At 35.0% G+C, this 22,741-nt stretch overlaps 1 protein-coding gene across 1 annotated transcript in view; it reads left to right on the forward strand.

The window, feature by feature from the left end:
• Positions 1-22,741, forward strand: part of LOC129004275 (SEC14-like protein 3) — a 92,867-nt gene that overhangs the window by 61,611 nt on the left and 8,515 nt on the right. The window lies entirely within an intron of this gene.

A 22,741-nucleotide genomic window follows, 5' to 3' on the forward strand; every position in this document is an offset into this window, starting at 1 on the left:
TCTCCAAGAAGTGGTAAAAAAAAGGCAAAAACCAACCCATACAATAGACATAAGTTAACTCCATAAGAAATAATTTTAAGAGTTATTGTGATACAGTACAGTATTAGGATTTTTCCACTGATTTGGCAATAGAACATTATAGTGTAAAACATGACACGACGCAGAAGAAAATTGATTTTAAAATCAGAAAAAACCATTGCAAATACTTCATTTTGACGAATTCAGTAAATCACAATTTAAATATTAACAGCTATTTTATTAAAAAGTAGTGTAAAATTATACACATGGTCATAATGTAAACAAATCTGCTGAGGGGACTTTAAAGGCCTCTGGGGCAGAGCCCCAAGGGAATTTACTTCATTTCTCTTTTGATGGCTCATCTACAGACCAAGACCTTTCTTTAGAGACCCCTACCAAGTTTCTACGCTCAGCCGTTCTCTCAAATTAGCTGTGACAAAAACCCGTTCCCCCCCCTTAAAGAATAATATGGGATGGGAATTTAAAGGCATGGTGTCTACTCTCTGGGAAATTCGGGAAAACCGGGAAAACTCCGGGAATTTTTCCTTACCTTGAACCCAGACCTCCGGGAATCTGGAGCCCGGTCATCGGAATCGTCTGCTAACAGAAACACTACCGCTTTTGTTGCCAAAATTGAAACGAGCATTGGAAGCATCGGAAACGATTATCGGTGTCACCGAAACCGCAAGATATGCTGACGGGTAATGCCGCGATCGCGGGAGACTATTATCGGTGTCTCCCAAATCGCGAAATATGCACACGGGTGTTGCCGCGATCGCGGGAGACGATTATCGGTGTCGCCGAAACCACAGGATATGCTTACGGGTATTGCCGCGATCGCGGGAGACGATTATCGGTGTCGCCGAAACCGCGAGATATGCTTACGGGTGTTGCTGCGATCGCGGGAGACGATTACAGCTCGTGACACCTAAGCTGGCACTTGGCCTAGCGCGGGCAGTGTAGGCGGGAGGAGGGTGGAGGTAGGGAAAAGACCGGACTGCAAACATTTCCGCTGCCTCACGGGGTTGACTCCCCTTGTATTATGTACTTGAGCGCCTTCATATGGGTCGCGAGGACAGTTTATGCAACCCGCATGACGAGACATAATGTTTTTGAAAAAGGTACTATTAGCGATCGGCCAAGTGCCAGCTTAGATGTCACGAGCTGTACCGGTGTCGCCCAAACCGCAAAATATGCACACGGGTGTTGCCGCGATCGCGGGAGACGATTATCGGTGTCGCCGAAACCGCGAGATATGCCTACGAGTGTTGCTGCGATCGCGGGAGACGATTACCGGTGTCGCCCAAACCGCAAAATATGCACACGGGTGTTGCCGCGATCGCGGGAGACGATTATCGGTGTCGCCGAAACCGCGAGATATGCCTACGAGTGTTGCTGCGATCGCGGGAGACGATTACCGGTGTCGCCCAAACCGCAAAATATGCACACGGGTGTTGCCACGATCGGGGGAAACGATTCTTCGTGTCGCTGAAATCATAAAATATGCGAACCTGTTTTGCCGCGATCGGTTGCAGGTTTTGACGAGACTGTAAGATGTGCTCACTGGTATTCCCACGATCGCGGGAGATGATAACTGGTGTCGCCTTACCTACCAGTTATACTGTTTTACTATGTTGTATAAAATATTATTCTTTGGAAAAGTTTTTCTTCAAATAAAAATAATTAATAATTATTACCGGGCTGCGATTAGTTGAGCGGGTTCCGATAATAGTTAAGAGCTATTATCGGAACCCGCTCAACTAATCGGTCGAATTTGTCTTGAATTCTCCTGGAAAACTCCTTGAATTTTTCAAAACCAGGTTTAGTAGACACCATGAAAGGCCATTGGGCAGAGCCCCAAGGGAATTGACCACGTTTCTCTTTTGATGGCTCATCTACAGACCAAGCCCTTTCTTTAGACACCTCTACCGAGTTTCTACGCCCAGCCGTTCTCTCAAATTAGCTGTCACAAAGTAGTCCAGTCAATGAATGCTCAAAAGGGGCGTGTAGAGGACATGGAGAGGGGGAAATTTTTTTTCTGCGGGAATGTGTTCGGGGTAGTTAGAAGATAAAAATACCAAAAGTCCCCGCCCCTGGCCCTGCTGCTTCAGCGGGGGGAGGGGGGGAAAGACCCCATTTTTTTGTTTTTTACTTCTACACTGAAAACCGTGCATTGTACGGAAAAAATGTAAATTATAAAAAGAAAGATGATGAAATTCTCTACAAGAATGGTCGTATTCATTTTTCCGTATATGCATTGGTTTAAAAGATATTCTCAAAATAATATAAAAATTCTTAAATTAATTGATTTTTCAAGCATTTTTTGTCAAATAAGTTTATATAATCCATTAGCCTGTTGTTGTTTCACATCAATCAGGATAGAAAACAGGTTTTTGAACACTAACCTATATAATATAATATATCAATCGTATAAATTGTGTTAAAAATAGTTTATATAAATTTAAATAAGTTATATATATTTGTCATGGAAACAAGTAATTTTGGCATAATTATTACATTAAAAATTAAAAAGATTATGTTTGTAGCTATATTTGTCCAGGTTTATTTATAACAATTACCAAAACCAAGACTTAATATTATTGTTCATGGTCTGGCTCACTTGGGACGAGAGGGTCCGACTTCTGTCCCAAAAACTGGTGCCATCTGGAACTGAAAACCACCATCTAGGACATCTCCATCATTCAATTCTTGTTGATTAGACTCAATATTGGCTATCAAAGTGAGAATTCGGTGTAGGCCTGTATATTCTTCATCTTCCTCATTCATCAGAATGGGAATTTCATGTAAAAAGATCCCTTAGCAGTTCTGGCATAACGGAGAACACTTATTGGACATTTTCTCGCATGCACAAATTGCACATCAGGCACTGTTATAATCTTAAGTACATTTGCAAAAAACTTGGTTAAGGGATTAACTGTTCCTGGTTACTATAATTTTGGTGTCTCTGTTCAAGTGAATATCTACTGACTAGTGGCGGTCCCTTGGGGGGGGGGGAGTTCCGATTAGAAACTATCTTTGTATATGATATAGTATAGTTTAAATTTATTAGTCCAGTGCAATTAGGTTATGACCCGGACAAAATTGATAACAGGCTGAAAATTGGTGGAAATGTTCAAAACAATGTCCTGAGTGGCCCACACAAAGTCCCAAGAAATCCCAGTTGGGGAACGGCCGCCATTTTGAAAAAACTGCCGCCATCTTGGAAATTTAGATTTCTTGCTGTATCTTTTGAAGTAATTGTCCGAAAGACCTTATTTATGTCTCAAATTAAACGTTTTGGGCTCATGTATGAGGGTATATATATGTCCCCCCCTTTTATACGAATTGTGGATATTTATAGGCATGCAAGGTGGATGCGATACTCCCTGGTGTGGATTAACGTCCACACGGGTGAGTACTACGACTATCCGCAGTCAGTACTATCCTGATAATTAGACCAATTCGTATATACCAAGGCAAAAATGTGGTTCGGATTCCACTATAAACTGTAGGTCCCTTAGTTGCCATTAGCTGTATGGGCTATTAATTAACAGCTGTGTCTACGGAATAAGTCGGCCTTAGTCACTAACAAGACTACAAGATCGCGCCACTCATCCTACACTCATCTCCATTCACACTTGGTTTAAAATACCTACTTTGTATTGTTGCCATTTCATAGAACAGCTAACAGTATAGATATTTGAGTCTAATGAACAAGAATTGGATTATGGAGAGATCATGAACAATAGTATTAAGTCTTGGTTTCGGTGATTGATATAAATAAACCTGGACAAATATAGCTACAAACATAAACTTTTTAATTTTTTGTGTAATAATTATGCCAAAATTACTTGTTTCCATGACAAATATACATAATTTATTTAAATATATATAAACTATTTTTAACACAATATATGCGATTGATATATTATATTATATAGGTTAGTGTTCAAAAACCTGTTTTCTATCCTGATTGATGTGAAACAACAACAGGCTAATGGATTATATAAACTTATTTGACAAAAAATGCGTGAAAAATCAATTTATTTAAGAATTTTTATATTATTTTGAGAATATCTTTTAAACCAATGCATATACGGAAAAATGAATATGACCATTCTTGTAGAGAATTTCATCATCTTTCTTTTTATAATTTACAATATATTTGTCATGGAAACAAGTAATTTTGGTAAAAACGATGCACGGTTTTTAGTGTAGAAGTAAAAAACTAAAAAATGGGGTCTTTCCCCCTCTCCCCCCGCTGAAGCAGCAGGGCCAGGGGCGGGGACTTTTGGTATTTTTATCTTCTAACTACCCCGAACACATTCCCGCAGAAAAAAAATTTCCCCCTCTCCATATCCTCTACAATCCCTTTGTTGACTAGACTAAAGAAAAACAGTTTCAAATTAATATACAGGGTGATTGATATAAGTGTGCCAGCCGTTTTATTCGAAAACCATAAGAGGTATCAAAAAAAGTTAAATGGTAAGTGCCTTGGACTTTTCAATAAAAAATTTGTAGTAAAGTCGAAAAAATTATTTTAGCCGCCATTTTTTCAATATGACCACCAACTTTGATTTTTCTTATGGAACACCCTGTATTTTGTGAAGTATTCTGGTAGAAAATGTAATTTTAAGACGATTTTATTCTTGTGATTTTTTTCATAAACCTAACCGTTTCAAAGATAATAATGGTTTAAAGTTGTGAAATTTTGAATGGTTTTCGAATAAAACAGGGCATGCTTGCTTAGGCTTTTATCGAAACTCTTTCTCATGCAGAAATTTCAAAACTTTAACCATTATTATCTTTGAAACGGTTAGGTTTATGAAAAAAATCACAAGAATAAAATCGTCTTAAAATTACATTTTCTACCAGAATACTTCATAAAATACAGGGTGTTTCATAAGAAAAAACAAAGTTGGCGGCCATATTGGAAAAATGGCGGCAAAAATTTTTTTTTTTACTTGACTACAATTTTTTAAATAAAAAATCCAAGGCACTTACCATTTAACTTTTTTTGATATCTCTTATAGTTTTCGAATAAAACGGCTGGCACACTTATATCAATCACCTATAGACTTAAAAACATGTTTACTTTCACCAACTGTTTAGTAGCATTTAGTCATGATTTGAAATAGTGCCACAGTGTTTCTACAGAGTGCAGCACAGAAAACTATTTTACTTTTAAATAAGTCCAAATGTATTAAACCCCAATCGCAGCACACCTGTGCACTCAACAACGTTTAAATACTCCAATATTAAAAATTTAAAACATAAAAACCTTTATCAAAGTATTATAAACAATAAACGGGATGACAATGCCTTAATATTTTTATCTTTCGTTCTATACCCACACAATCTAACATAAATTATTAAGTGAATATCAATCAATCAAATATTCTTTATTCAAGTTTAGACAATATTTTATACTTATAGATGTCTTAAATAGCGTCATTAAACTAACATAAAAAAATTATAAACTAAATAATTAAAGTCATTCATTACAAAGGATCTATATAATAGTAAAACTAAAAATGAGTGTTATTACTTAAACAAATCACAAAATCAATTACATCAGGGTAAAACTAGGTAGTATCTGGAATTCAAATGAACGTTTCGAAATTACAATTTAAAAATTCTTTGATAGAATAAAATGGGTTTCTTATCAATAAGTCTTTTAGTTTGGCTTTTGAATATGTTTATATTTTCTTTTTTAAGTGAAATAGGTAATTTCTGAAGAAATTTTAATCCTGTATATGAAGGTTTTTTGGTGTAGAATTCTAAATTATGTCTAGGAAGGTTAATTTGAAAGTGTGTGTTATATTTACTTAAAGCGGATAATAAATGAAATTGTTTTGCGAAAATAATTGTCTCATAAATATACAAACTGTAAACTGTTAACACACCCAATTCAGGAAAGATATTTTTAACTGAATCTGTTCTTTTTAATTTCATGATCACTCTAATAGCTTTTTCTTGTTTTATAAGTATTCTATCCAAATTTTCCTTAGTTGTTGCTCCATAAATGGCGATTCCATAAAGATATGTGGGAATGAAATAAAGAATACCTAATAGATTATCATAAGAGTTTCCAAGTTGCAAAACTTAGACATCAGCCGCAAGGCATGAACGCCAGAAGATAATTTATTTACTATATAGTTTATGTGATTATCCCAAGATAGATTTTCATCAATGACCAGTCCCAGAAACTTTGTTTGGCTTACCTGATCAATTTTGTCTGTTTTTATAAAAATATTACGTTCAAATGCTGTTTTTGACTGTTTAGTTGAAAAGGATATTAGATTTGATTTTGTTGTGCTGATAAGCAGATTTCTTTAATTCCAAAATTTTTTTATAGAGAGAAGACTCCTGTTTGAGGATTTTTCAATAGTTGAATTGGATTTTCCTGAAATCAAAACATTAGAGTCATCGGAATACAGAAACATAGATCCATCACTGACAGGGATCATCTCTTGCAACCCCTTAATGTAACAGAGGCCCCAAGATCGATCCCTGGGGTACTCCATATCGCAGTGTCTGCCGCTGAGATCTAAACTTTTAAATATATTTAGTATTTTTTTGCTCTATAATGTTGTTTACTTCAACAAACTGTTCTCTGTTTTCTAAATATGAAAGTGAACCACCGTAATTCTTTTCCAACTATTCCTAATTCATTTAAGATATTTAATAGTTTACAATGTGAAACACTGTCAAAAGCCCTACTAAGGTCTATAAATATTCCAACTACTTTATCACCATTATATACTGAATTTATTATTGATTCAATAAAATCTATTCCAGCTGTTATTGTAGATTTTCCTGGTCTAAAACCGTGTTGCTCCTTATCAAACACTCGTTTCAAGGTAATTAAAGAGCTGAATATAAACAACTTGTTCAAAAATTTTTGAAAAAACCTGTAAAACCTTGGCTAATTTTAATTTGGAGGGAAAAATTCCTGAAATCAGAGAAGAATTTATTACATGTGTTAATGGTTTTAAGATATATGGTAAGGATCTTTTAATTATTGAGATAGGTATTTCATCATACCCCGTTGAATATTTATTTTCAAAACAAAGAATTAATTTTCTAAGATTGTCTTCAGTTATGGATTCAAACTTAAAATTTTTAATAGTGCAAGATTTTGAGGGTTTCTGTGTTACTGTATCTATTGCTGTTATTAATGGTTGTGAAACATATGGCAAGACAAGCATTTCAACTGCAGTTGTAAAAAAGTTATTAAATGTATTAATCACTGTCAATGGGTGTGTTACTGTTTGACCATTTTGAACAATGGTTTAATTTGAAGTTAGATTTACTGCTTTCGACTTAAGTTTTATTTCATTTTTTATAATTTTCCATGTTATTACTTTAGTTTTATTGACGGCATTTTTTATCTTTTTACAGTAAAATGTTTGTTTGGCTTTGTTAATTGATTCTTTAAATTCCTTTTTCTTTACTTTAATCATTTTGCTCATTGCATTATCTTTCCTTCTCTTAGATAAATTCTCAAGTTCTGTTATTTCAAACTTTTTCTCAACTATTTCACCTGAATTCCATTTACAGTACCATCATTGTACTTTTTTTCCATACTAATTACTTTTGGAAAATTTACATCAAAATAATAACTAAAAATAGAAATAAAAACATCATATTTTACATCTACAGAAGATTGAAAAACATCAAACCACGATTCATTACTTAAATAACTTAAAAACATCATAACGTCATTTTCCTTAAATTTTCTACATTTTTTCTTAACTGACTTTTTTTCTTGCTTTTTAAACTTACTAGCTCCAAAAGCTGACCATCATGATCAGATACAAGTGTTATTATTCCTGTTACATTTGTCTGAATTGTGTGTATATTAGTAATGAAATTATCTATTGCTGTTTCGGAGTTATTGGTAACCCTTGTAGGAAAATTAACTTTATAAAACATATTGTACATAGTTATAGTATTTAAAAATCTATAATACAATGCATCATGTTTCAGTACATTTATGTTTATGTCACCTGCTAAAATTATATTTTCATACTTCTTAGTTAAAACATCCAATGTAGCTTCAAGTTTAGTTAAAAAACAATCATTATACTTATACTCAGGAGTTCTGTATACACCTACACTACTAAAAAGGAAAAATCATCAATATTTATCTCAGCTAAGCAACACTCAAATTCCTTCTCTGCAATAATTTCTTGAATCTCTTTCTTGAAAACCTTTTTACATTTTACAAATCTATTGGTTAAGATTAATACACCACCACCGGTGGTGGTTTTCCTTGCCAAAGTAAAGATATTTTATAATTTTTAATATTTACATTTATTAATTCCTCCTCATAAATGTTTATTTCAGTTAAAACAACAACATCTGGGTTAATTTCATCCAAATCTATTATTCTAATTCCGTAAGGAATTTCTTGTGCACACCAAAACTCTTTTATTTATGAACTGATTTTGATGATTAAGGTGTCAAATTAAAGGGGATTCTCTGTAGAAGTCATGGAATAACTTTTGCCACGCTCAGTTCAATGTGCTTTGCTCCATTGGACTTTAAAGTGTTCATGTATTTTTAATATACAAGTCAAAATTTGTTAAGATTACATATGATTCATTTCTTAAAATAATACATCTGTCTTCATAAAAATATCCTGTTTCCCTTCTGTCATTTTAATATTTACTTTTTCTGTTTACCTATCAGTTTACTTTCAAATACAATGATAACTTATGAGATGGGATAGTTTATTTATGCAGTTTCATTCATAGGGAGTAAAAACCAGTCTATTTCATTATGTGATTGTATTTTATTTTCAGATAATGGTGTGTTTAACGTTTTCATAGATATTTTTATGTGTTGTGTTTTCCAATTTTTTATTTTGATTATCATAAAATTCTACCTAGAAGAAACAATCCAGTGTTTGTGATTCGGCGACGTATTAACAACAGAGATGGTATGATAATAAATTGTGAAAAGTTATCTATGCTGGTTTTTGAAGTTCAAAGAAATGTTATGAGACTGCTTGACTTTTTTTATGTTGCACGGGCAGATGCTGTCACAAAACAGACTATTTTGACTTGGAGATCTTAGCGTACTGTACAAAACAGATTTAAATTGGCAATAAAATTAAATGAGTCAGTCTCAGTCTCCGGAATAAAATCCAATAGCAACGAAGCTAAATATATGTAAAATAATATTATAGGATGAAGCTTCTATGTCCAATAAGTATGCTTTATCGTCTGTAGAATGATTACTGCGAGATATCGCCAGAAGAGAAGGCCAAGCAAAGCCTTTTGGTGGAAAGGTTTTGGAGGTAATTCCTGGCAATGAGCTACCATAGTCTCTGGTGTGAGTCGCTGTGAAATGGTAGAAAATTCAATAATTATATCACCTTTATGGTCAATGTTTAAAAATGTTTCACTTGCTAAAAACATGAGAGCAAATCCAAGGTAATCAATATTTCTGAATATCTTTTACGAATAAGGAATGGCCAAGAGAGCTACCTTAATGGTCTTTGTGAGACATTGATAAGTCTTCCACCACAATGTATTGCGAATAAAAATATCATTGACGAAATCTTCAGTGAAGGATTCTCCCAAAATGCTTAAAAAAAAGACAAAAATCATGCACTAATTTAACCAAAGAATGAACATGGTGACCAAATTAATTATAAAATAGCTAAGCAACTAAATAAATAATGACAGTAGAGTTTACTACTCAGTGGACACTTTGATTCAAGAAGAGGAAGACCGGTTACATGTCCCTGATGAATTTCTCCACACTTAAGCACCAAGTGGTTATGTCTCACAAGTTATGTTTGTAAAAAGGTGGAATTGTAATTTTACTAAGAAATTTAAATCCATAAAAAGGACTGGTTAATGGAACCAGAATAATGGTGAAAGAGATTAATGACAAAGTCTTAAATATGAAAATGATTACTGCAAGTTTGGCTGGAAAACGAGTATTATTATTCCAATAAGCTTAGAATCGTCAGAAGGAAATTTTTTTCCTGAAATTCAAACATCTGCAGTTCCAATGCCAAATTGCTTTTGCCATGACCATCACAAAAATTCAAGGACAGACACTTGAACAAGTTGGTCTTATCTGCCATGACGCTTTTGATTAACTAAAAATAATGGTGAAAAAACAACGAAACCAAGGTCTTCTGGTTAAAGATGTTATTAGAGTATTTGCGAAAAAAATTGTATGGAAAGAGTTTCACCTTTAACATGTCAAAAGTAAGATGTAAATGTTAACTGTTCTGTCAGGCAGTATTGTGTACTCTGTTAAAACCTTTATTAAAACAGTAGCCTATTGAGTATTGACTTTTGATTTATTATGTAATCACAAGATAAAATTGTATTTAAATTATTAAAATGACATTGAAATGTAGTTAATATTATTAACTGGAAACATTGAAATGTAGTTAATATTATTAACTGGAAACAACTAGTTTATCTCTAAAATGCCTAATCTTGTTGATAAATTTTGAACATTTTGGTGAAATGTTGAAAAATGTTGAGTGCTGCCATTACTAATTACTTTATGTGTATGACAATTTGTCCGTTTCAATTTGTTATGATCTTTACTGTTATTAAAGCATATTGGAGTAGAAGTAGTATGGTTGCCAATAGAATCAGTATTTGTTTACATCAGGATTTTACAAACTTGCAGAAGTTTTAATTGTCATAACAATTTAGTTTAAATGTAGGGTTAAAGAAGAAGAAGAGCATGGTAAATCACTGACACTATATTGCCCATTTGTATCACTCACACACACACTTTACGATATTTCTTCTTGAGGTTGCTCAGCTACCTCCTGGTCTCCAGGTACGATATCTTGCTTGTCAAGTTCCTGAGCTGCTGAGCTGCAGGCAGTGATAGCGAGAAGATCTTCTGTTGCATAGCGGGAACAGGGCCGGTTTAACCCATACGCGAAGTACGCGGCCGCATATGGCGCCACGAAAAAGTGGCGCTGTGGCGCCAACGGAACATTTTTTTTACGTGAACAACGTAATTTTGTTTATTTTTGCTCAGAGTTCAAGTATTCAAAGCACCACAATAAAGGCAATTCTGTTTGTTCTCTGTTTGTTTTTTCTGTTTGTTCTGTTTATTCTGTTTGTACCAACAGCACTTGAAAATTTTGTATATTTGTAGAGCACTACAACTCAAGGACTCAATGCCATTTGCAGTTCGATTTGAACTGAGCTGACGCTCGGCAGTCGGCAGCGTCAGCGCCAGCGCGGCACCTATGGGTTTCATTTCACGAATCACTCATGCTCGAGATAAGCAAGCGCGCAGCGCCACTTGTCACAACAAGAAACTTCCCCTTTCTTTCACTCCTTTCTGTTTCTGCCTGCTTCTGGTCCTAGAGCAGAGCACTACGTTGTATTGCACTCTTTTAGTTGTATACGTATAGGCCCACGTTTACTAGAAAAATACCTGTATGGATCATAAACATAAACAAATGATGTTGTTGGCCCGAATCCTATACTAATAGCATTGAACATATGTTTTGGCAGTTCCATTTAAACAATGTTAAATAATGTCTATTTTCGGGCCAAAAACGTCATTTGTTTATGTTTATGATCCATACCGGTATTTTTCTAGTAATCGTGCGTAGGCCTATACCGTATCGGTACCGTATTGGCATTGTTTTGATGATTCATGATTGTTGATAAGCGAATTATTACGAGTGTTTTAAGTTTAATTTATAATTAGCGCATTAAATAAAAAGAAAGTATAAACTGAATGAATGAGTAAAACATATTGCGAGCCGAAACTATGAAAACAATGGCAGAAAAAAAGAAACCGTCTGGCACTTATCATAGAAAGCGTAAGGCGAATTTGGAAGAGAAAAAAAGCCAAATCAATGAGTAGACTTTTGTAGAAATCATCTGGGGCCCATTTCATAATTTTTTTTTTTTTAAGGGTGAGGAGGGAAAATGTTTTTACGCACACAGGTAGCCAGCCTGTAGTGTGAGACTCCTGAGTTTATCACAGACTACTCACTAAAAAACCCCCTCTACTCTGTTGGACACAGACCTGGAATTGTTTGTCACATTACTTCAAGTCAGGCCAACATGTGACCTAAGCCCACAGGGCTCGCACCCTTTCTGGCATTATTTATTTTTTGACCTACACCGCATCCCGGTCGAGGTCAAGCTTCTTGGCGCGGAGAACACCCTGGATGTAAAGTGACACACAGGTCCAATTGTCCTCACCCTCCATCATCATCGGTATGACCGTGTCCACCTGTTGAGCCTCTAGGCGGGGCCTTTCCCAATGCTGGCAGTGGAAGAAAGTGTGTTCCACGTCATCGGGAATGCCTGGGCAGTATATGCAATCGGGTGACACGGCTTTGCCCATCCTGAACAAGTACGACCGGAAAAAGCCGTGACCCGTCAGAAATTGGGTGAGGTAGAAGTTCACCTCTCCGCACCGCCGATTAACCCAAGGTTGGACCTGTTTTATCAGTCGCCTGGTCCAGAGCCCCCTTGTCTCCTGTTCCCAGCACTCCTGCCACAGCTGGAAGGTCCGGGTGCGTTCCTCAATTCTTGCCTGGTCCTCCCCATGGCGCTGATAAATTGCCTTCCTCTCCGCCACCAAAAGTTTGACGGGGATGACTCCAGCAACCACCAGGATGGCGGGTTCGGACACTGTGCGATAGGCAGATGCTACCCTTAGTGCTGCCTGACGCTGCACTCGGGCGAGCCGCATCCTATATATCTCCTTATTGAGAGCATCTGCCCAGACTTCCGCACCGTACAGGAGCACGGACTGGACCGCAGACATCAACAGCCTTCTGCAGCTGGACCGCGGACCTCCGACATTGGCCATTAACCGACTAAGGGAAGAAACCATTTTAGTGGCCTTGTCCGCCGTACGGGTGATCTGGTCTCGCCAGCTGAGCTTGCTGTCCACCATGACCCCAAGGTACTTTGCGGCACGAGTGGTTTGGACTTCCACGTTCCCCACCATCAAAGGCACGATGGTGTCAATCCTCTTTTTAGTCAGAATCACAATCTCAGTTTTGCTCAGAGCGAGCGAGAGACCATGTTCTGCCATCCATGCGTTAATGGTTCGCATGACTCGATTTAGTTTCAGCTGGGCAAGCTCAATGCTACGTGCAGCTATTAAAGCCGCAACGTCATCTGCATACCCAACTAGGACAGTTTCCTCATGCATCTCGGATCTCAAGAGGCTGTCGTAGGCGACGTTCCAGAGGTCCGGGCCCAGTATGGATCCTTGAGCAGCACCAGAAGTTACATCCATCGTCCTGGAGCCTTCTGTAGTGTCGTAAATGATGAGGCGGTACCGGAGGTAGTCTTCCCCATTTCATAATAAAGTACAAACTAATATTATTAGTAAATCAGATGATCGCCCAATGCAAATCTATGTAACTTGTAGTTTATTATGAAGGTGGCGAGTCCAGTCAGCCCAAAGAAGTCACGATAGAAGACAGCAATGACGTAGGTATTTATTTATTTATTTTCCAAGGAAAGATTAAAACAAGCAGCTGATCACAAACGGCAAACATTACGTCATTGCCGTCTTCTATCGTGACGTCATGCTTGACGAGCATTACATAACGGCCTGTTTTTTTAGTGTGTCCTTGGTTTTGCTATAGTTTATATGATGAGTAAAAGTGTATAAATGTCACATTTCTGCGAATAATAAACAGCCTTTTATTGCAAGTTAGTATTCTTCTACCTAAACTTATAAAAAAAATTCTTCCCAAAATTATTGGGAAAAAATTCACAAATACGGTTAAGTTATGTTCATGGGTTTGGGGGGGGGGGATTCTAAGTGGCGCTGATTCGGGTGTTCGCTTAACTCTGAAAAATTCCTAGAACCGGCCCTGAGCGGGAAGGTCCTGTGTTGATGACTTCACTTGCAGATGTTGCAGCAGAATATGATGTCTTAAGCTGGTATTAAAATCTTCATATGTAAGACCATTCCACAATGATCTTGAAGACCACCATTGGTTGTAGGATATATAGCTTCTACAGGGGTTCCGGTGAGTTGCTGAAACTTAAATATATTTCTTGCAAATAGCTCTACAGGTATCTCATCACGGACACATCCCATGGCAGAACAAATCAGCTTAATAAATCTTGCTTTATTGAAATTTTTATCAGGTCATCGAAAGCTTTGTTGTAGTCCGCTTCTATTGGTTTGCCATTGTATTTATGTTTTGTCAATAGGGCATAAAAACCAGCACCGTTAGGGATTTCTTGGTAGGTTAGGTGGTCTGTTAAACAGTCAGATTCTTGTGGTTTTCCAATAACTTTTTTGAAACTCACTGCTACCCCAGCGGACATTTGTCTGTCAGCCCTAAAATCATTAGAAATACAATGTGCGAAAGCAGTGTTTTCACTATGTTTGTATTCCATAATTTTGTCTTCCATGTTGGTTTCTATTAAGCTTACTAGAGGCTGATGGAGCTGTAACTTGTAATGTAGCTCATGAGATTTCCACCAACATAGGGCTTTTATAAAAATACGGGCCAGTTTTGTTGTGCCTGCAGTATTTAGATGTAGACCTACAGTGTAATGCTGTCTCTTCATGTGGTTGAGATTAATTAGAATGACTTTTGTCTTGTCGTATCGCCACTTCCTTTATATAACTGTTTACTCTTCTTATTTCATAGTTTTCTTTGCTATTTTGAGGCCTGTCATATCTGTTAGGTACTGTGCACAGGAAAACAGGTCTAGTCTGGGTTAATGTTTTTAGCTCACTTTTAAGGTTGTTATATTTCTAAAATCTTCATCCAGGCTATTGTTTGTTACTCCAAGAATAAGTAGAGGATTATTTTTGTTGTCAATCTTGGCTGTAGAAATTACTTGAAGAAGGGTTGTGTTTGGTCTCACTTAGCCAAAAGTGTTAACTTTTCTTTCACTAAGCTCTTCAATTTTTTTAGCTTAATTTTTCCCTTGACTGTCAGAGCATACAGTATTATTCAAGTCTTTTATAGATATAGATATTTTGGGGTTGTCATGACACCCTTGACCCCCCCCCCCCCTAGGACCACCCTTGATTTATTTGAAGAAACTCAGATTCTTTACACATGGATTACTTCAGTAACTACATTTTTTGTCAAGTTTAATATTTTTATGGGGCCTCTGGGTTGTAGACATTTGACTTAAGAAAATCGTTTTTGTTTTTATTTTTATGACATTTTTTATTGTAAACTTGTTTTCTGTCATCCATTTTTATTCAGTCCTTGAGCCAAGAGGTTTGGTTTTGATTGATGCTGCCAGATGTATTGTTCAAGTTTTCATGAAACCTGTTTATGCACTCAAATCTATTGGTTAGTTGTAGGTCATATTTTTTTGAATAAAATACTTTAGTTTTATAGCTTTGATTACTTCTACTATTAGTTGATTTCTGCTTCCATCCATCCATGACAAATTTTTGGCTAGCAGTATGTTTTTTATGTTCCACGGTCTGGTCATCTGATGTAGAGTCATCTGGTGATCTGATGAGAGAGGGGGAAGACCCTGTAGCTGCAAACACTGTGTCATTTGTGCTCTTCGATTTTTATAAGTTTTTAAGTAGTAAATTAAACTTTTACATGAAGAAATTTATACCTAAATATTCAGTAAGTTTTTATCTGTGAAAGTGTATAATCGGTTTTCTCATTCATGTAACCAGTTTATATAAATTATAGTTTTTCTGATAAACTGCAGGATTATTTCAATGGTAATAGATAAGATGGGACCATAGATAAGCTGGGCAAGGAAAACTGAGTGAGTGATCTGACCTTTGTACTGGCAACTGATAGAGATAACTCCAAACATGAATATCTGAAACCTGAATATATCTTTACTTCAGATACTGATTACTTTAGAGACTTTTAACTTTTTGATTTTATTTACTTAAAAACATATTTTTAATTTTGATTACTATCCTTTAATTTTCCCCTGGTGGAATATACATATAGCATAAAGACTGTCAATTTATTTAAAGTACTTATTATTAATTTTATTTCCTTAATCTATTGCTGTAAATAATTAAATTGATGATCATTATCTAAACATGGGAAAAGGCAGTAAATTTCCATGTGCAGAATGTGGAAAAAATGCTAATTTCGGAGCAATATTGTGTAATGGGGGGTGCAAACAATGGCATCATTTTAAGTGTGTCAACCTGTCTTACAAGGATGTTAAAAATACACCAATCTCAGAACAAAAATTATGGCAATGTCCTAAATGTTCTATAAAAGAAAACGATAAGAGTGAAGTCATTGATTTGTGTCAAGACATAGCCACAACTGATGATCCTAACGACTTTGAGGATTCTCTTTCTCTAGCTACAGAACTAGGCAGTGCTATTCTTCGAGAGAACGAGGAACTAAAACAAGCTCTACACGAATCAAGAATTGCAAAATCATGTTACGAATCGGAACTAGAAGATAAATTAATGATAAAAGAAGAACAGATTAGAATGATGATAGCTACACAAAATCAAAAAGAAATTAAGTTAAATTCAATAATAAAATCATTGGAAAATAAACTGCATAGAGAAAAACAATTAAACTCAGAACTAACAACAAATGGGACAAGAGAAGAAGTAAGTCTACAAGAAAAACAGCAAAGTTTACAGTGTCATAACTGTGAAATCTATAAACAGGAAACAAAACATATGATAGATTCGATGAGATCTCTTGAAGCAGTGATTAGTAAGGAATGAAAATGAAATGTTTAGTAAAAAAACACAAGCTAATATACAAAAACAATATGATTTAAAATGTTCAAACTGTTTCCCTGGTATAGGTAAACCCTCACTTGCTTCTCAGTCAACCATATGGCAGCAACCTAAACATAAATCTAAATTTTGTAGAGAGAAGGTCATGTCTACAGTTGAATGTAAAAACAAATTCATGGTTCTTTCAACAGACGAAGATACACAGACCAATTTCAACACAATTAGTGCTTCAACTCCTATTATTCCTCTGCAACGACCGCAACACATTAGGAATACAACAAAGAATCACAAACATGCAAAAAAAGCCAACAACGGCAACCATCAAAATCATACAAAGTCTAGACTACTAATCTTGTCTGATAGTCATGGACGAAACTTAAGTAATATGGTCCAGCAAAAAACTGATATCAATGTAACAGCTGTCGTGCGTCCTGGAGCATTGTTAAGTGGGGTGATTGGAGAAGTAAACCAATTAACACTTGGCTATGATCAAAACGACTTTGTCTTTGTCATTGGCGGGACAAATAATGTTGAGAACACCTGCATTGAAGATGTTTTGAGCGACTTTGACAACTTGCTTGAGGCTACAAAAGACACCAACCTTATCATTTCCACAGTACCTATGCGACATGATAAACCAGAGTTGGATAATAGAATTAGTAACTTTAATGAGCAAATAATTGAAAAAATTAAAAGAGCAAATACTAATGTGAAACTTCTGGAGCTTCATTTATTGCCTCGGGACTTTTACACTAATCACGGCATGCATTTCAATCGGAAAGGCACAAGGAAAATTGTGGAAGATTTATTGAGGATACTTAGAGACTGCTGTTTTAACCATTCTTCAGTAACCAAGAATAGGATCAACCAACCAACTCAGGAAGAGCCTGTAATCCTTGTTGAAGCAGATATGAATGTAATTATACACAAGTTCAAAGACCAACCAACCACTGGGTTTGCCCATTGTATCTCTGCGGACTTTCATAGTGATAGACATATGAGTGCAGGAGTGGCAACCTCATTTAAAAAGCATTTCAATAAACCCCTTGCTACAGATTTTGCTGATGAAAAACTAACACACCAAACAATAAACGGCACAATAGTCTACGGACTAGTCACCAAACCTAATTACTTTTCAAAACCAGCACATAAAGACTACGACACTGCTTTTGAGAACCTAACACGGCACATTGAAAGTAGAAAAGAGTTGAAACTACTGATCTGTCCACCTATGGGATGTGTTAGGGATAACATTCCCCTGGATAAGTTCATCTTCAACCTTCACCAACTCCATCGTAGAACTGGGACCAAAATCATGGTGGTTGTAAATGATGAATGCTCGTCAAGAGTTCTCCGTAACGGTGTGACCTACTTGGACTTTGTCAAAAGGTTGAAATCACAGCTTAAAATACAGAACAACTCCTCCGAATCAACAACACATATTCGCAGGAAAGAAGACTCCAACGTAGCTGAGCTTCAGAGCACTTCAACGACAACCTTCGAGGCAGAGCAGACAATCACAGAGCAGACAATCACAGATCAGTCCCCAACAACTCCAAGAGAAGCTAACAACCAGATTGGAAAAGAAAACACCTTGTGTTGTGGGGAGGGTGAAAGGCAATATGGTGTAAATCAAAGTTTGGGTGTAGAAGAAAGTGAAAGTGTAGAGGGGGGTGAAGAAGATGTGCTAAAGGGTTAAATTTCATCTGTAAATATTGGTAGAAAAATAGATAGGCCTAATGTAAATAGTTGTATAAATAATGTTTTTTTAGGGAAACAGAAATACTAAGTGAAGTTTGTACCAAACAGTTAAAAAGTCAGGCTAGCAGTAAATCTAATAGGCCTAATACCATCAATATCTTGCATTTTAATATTCAGGGGTTTTTAAATAATTATGTGGATTTTATTTTATTTCTTGAAAATCAAAAAGAGAAAGTTAATATTATTTCTTTAAATGAACACTGGCTTGATGTCAATAACATAAGTTGTCTTAATCAATTTAACGATTTTAAAATTGCTGATTTTTATGCGAGAGAGGATCAATTAAGGGTGGATCTTGTATTTTTATTGAAAAAAATGTATACATACTTTTTTATTTTTAGCTTTACTATTTTTAGCTTATAAGCTTTAAAATAAGGGAAGATTTAAAATTTTTAAATGAACCTTTAAGTTTTGAAGGGTCTTTTATAGAAGTTAAGGAGTGGAACTCTGTATATGCCTCCATTTACAGAATACCAGGGGATAACACTGACAAATTATTTTTACATAAATTTGAAATTTTATTAGATAAACTATCTAAAGAAGCAAGGACAAAAAATGTATTCATTTCCTCGGATACAAATATAGATATTCTTAAGGAAAAATCTAATTCTCAGAATCTTTTAGAAATTTGCACCTGCTTTGGGTTTACTCCTAACGTTTTTATTTCCACTCGAGTTAACAACTTTTCAAGCACATGAATTGATAATATTTTTTCTAATGTTCGAGCTAAAAATGTTAGTAGCATAGTCTTAGACATAGGAGTTTCTGACCATAGTCTCTTGCTTCTATCTTTTAATAAACCTTGTACGTCTTCTCCAGTAAGACAGATAAAACATAAAAAGCTCACCCGAAAGTTTAGCAAGGAAAACCTTAACAAATTTGAAATGGCACTTAAGTCTGCAAATTGGTATTTCAATGAGATTGCTAACCCAGATAAAAATTATGATGATTTTCTCTTGAATTTCTTAAACTCATTTAATGAGGCTTTTCCAAAAACATCTCAATTGGGAGGGACTAAAGAAAAAATAAATAAGAATTGGATTACAAAAGGGATAAAAACTTCAGCAGAAAGAAAAAAAACATCTTCACCAGGTAAATTTAACAGAAATCCTCAGTTTTTGAACTATTACAAAACTTATAAGACAGTGTTCAAAAAAGTTGTTGCATTAGCAAAACTAAAATCAAATGATGATTTCATTAAAAAATCTAAAAATAAATCTAAAGCATCATGGGCTGTTGTAAAAAAAGAACTAGGATTAAAAAAGCAATCGTCAGAAACACCTATTGAAGTTACAAACAGTGAAAATGCCAAAATGAGTAATATTGTATCAATTGCAAACAATTTTAATAATTTTTTTTGTAAATGCCTCATATCCCTCAAATCAATATTCAAATAAAACCAAAGCCATTAACTTTTTTGAGAAGAATAGTAAACACATTTCTCAACTTAATAATGCAAGATTTAACTTTAGGACAGTCTGTGTTGCAGAAGTTAAGAAAGTTTTGAATAGGTACCATAAGTAAAACAAGATCATCAGGGTGGGATGAAATCCCTCTTTTTGTGATAAAACGTGTTTTTTATGTCTTTGAGGACTTATTCTGCAGAATAGTAAACCAGTCCCTGGAGAAGGGTGTATTTCCAGACAAACTCAAATATGCAGAAGTAAAACCTTTATTTAAGAAAGGTGATGTTAATAATTCCTCTAATTATCGTCCCGTTGCGTTGCTACCTTGCTTTTCAAAAATTTTTGAAAAAATTGTCAAAAACCAACTAGTACAATATTTGGAAAACAATAATCTAATCAACCCCTCTCAATTTGGATTCCGGCCTAACCTTAACACTCAAAAAGCAGTAACCGACATGATCAACAATATTGCTGGGGCCTTGGATGGAGCACAGCAGACTGTGGGAGTGTTGTGTGACTTGTTTAAGGCCTTTGACTGTGTGGACATGGAATACTTCTTGAAAAATTAAGTAGACATGGAATAAAAAATATAGCATTACAATGGTTTGCATCTTATCTCAATAACCGTAAACAAAGGATAATAATAAACAAATTTCAAAATAATTACATGTCAGATTGGGAGGATGTTCCATTTGGAGTGCCTCAAGGATCAATTCTTGGACCATGTCTATTCATTTTCTAGGAAGTGTATCAAAAATGCCAATATTTCAGTATGCAGATGATACAGCAATCATTTGCAAAGAGCAAAAAGGTGTCGACATTATTCACACAATCACCAGAGAGCTCCATTCTCTTGAGGACTGGTTTGCTGTCAACGGCCTCTCCATGAATGTATCCAAAACACAGCTGATACAATTCTCTGCCTCCAATATAAAAGATGAGATCACCCTAAATTCAAACTCAAATTTGATAGTTTCTCAAGATTCAGTTGATTATTTAGGAATAAAAATAGACTCACATTTAAATTGGCAAACTCACATTAAAAATTTATCAAAAAGACTTAATTCAGCTGTATTTGTATTACAAGTAATTAGAGATACAACAAATTTTGACACACAAATTGCAGTATATCATGCTTATTTTGCTTCAATTATGAATTACGGACTTATTTTATGGGGATCGTATTGTGAAAGCAAAAAAGTCTTTATTCTTCAAAAAAGGGCGATTAGACATATATCCAAGGTTCCTCCAGATACACATTGCCAAGAATATTTCAGTCGATTCAAAATTCTCACTTTATACAGCTCTTATATTTATTATATTTCTATGATGGTCAAGAGTAACTTGGATACACTTATGGAGAGTCAGCCCTCTCACAAACATGATACAAGATACAAAAAAATAATAAAACCAATGCAACATAGACTAAAATTATTTCATTTATCCCCACAATATATGGGACCCAAAATTTATAATAAGCTGCCTTCAACAATAAAAGAAATTGATTGCATATTGAAATTTAAAAAAACACTTAAGATATGGCTTCTGGAGAAGGCATTTTTTTCACTGGAAGATTTCCTAACAAATGTATAATTATTTTTAATATTATGATTGTTGTTTTGTTACAATAGATTTTAGTTTGATGACAAATCACCTGTCAATCATTGATGTAATGTGATGATAATAAATAAATAAATAAATAAATAAATAGGCTTCATCTGAGATTGACGAGGTGTGAAATCAACTTGCACTGCTTCATCTTTCCCGGTGGGTTTATTTTGTTCAGCTGCGCCATTTTGAACTGAGTCTAACATTTGTTGTATTAACCTCACTCTTGAAGTTATGTATCTGTGAGGGGTTATACATAATTGAAGCTAGTTGTGCTCGTTTTGTCCACACACTACTGTAAACTCACTGAAAGTAGCAGGATTTATTATGAGATCCTGAGGTAATGCTAATGATTTTTCATTCATTATGTGTGCAATTAAAATGTCAACCATTATAATCATAAATATTCCACAGTCAGAGCCATTGTTTTGCTGCGGTATTTAGCAAGAGTTAATTTTGACTGGCTCCTTTGAGTAGTAGTCAAAGTAAGCATTCAATTTTTCTGCAATTGTTACAGCTGACTTGTAATTTTGTTTGAATTGTTTATGGAGTCAAAATACATGAATGACTTCATTGTTCTGGAGTAGAGAAGTAGGCTCCAGTGTGATCCGCTAACTTCTTCCTGAATAGATTTTGAGTCATTAACCAGAATTATTATGTAATGATTATATTGTATATTAAACACTAACTTTAAGAACAGTTATTTATTAACAAGCTTAACAAGGTTCATAATGTAAAGATGTAGTAACTCTAACTGAAGTCTTATTTTGTTTTTTTTTTGCATTCATAATAAACAAAGAACATTTAATTTAATATTATCAGCTGATTGTATGTATGTACAGGATATAATAATCTTCCCTGGAAAAGAATCAGCTTATTGCCTCTTCAGTATTCAAATCAAATCAAAACAAATCAAATCAAATCAAATCATCTTTATTCAAACTGTACATACATACATGAATAGAGTCACAGAAATAAGAACTAACAAGTACATTATGTTTCTTATTTTAACATTATTTTATTTACATACATTGCTAAATCTATGCAATACAATCCTTTATTAATGCTGTGTATATATGAATGAAGTTAAAACATTTTTTACTCTTTTGGTTAGTTAGTCCTACATAACAAAAGGCTAAAGACAAATTTATTAAATTCGCTCACCAGTCACTAGATCTTGCAATTTGTATTTTTTTCTTCTTTATCATTGAAATCGTTTTTGTAAATATATACCTACAATAAAG

Source organism: Macrosteles quadrilineatus, unplaced genomic scaffold, assembly GCF_028750875.1.
Source record: "Macrosteles quadrilineatus isolate MER2022 unplaced genomic scaffold, UCM_ALF_1.0 Scaffold_1__1_contigs__length_201487025, whole genome shotgun sequence".
Classification (NCBI taxonomy): Eukaryota; Metazoa; Arthropoda; class Insecta; order Hemiptera; family Cicadellidae; genus Macrosteles; species Macrosteles quadrilineatus.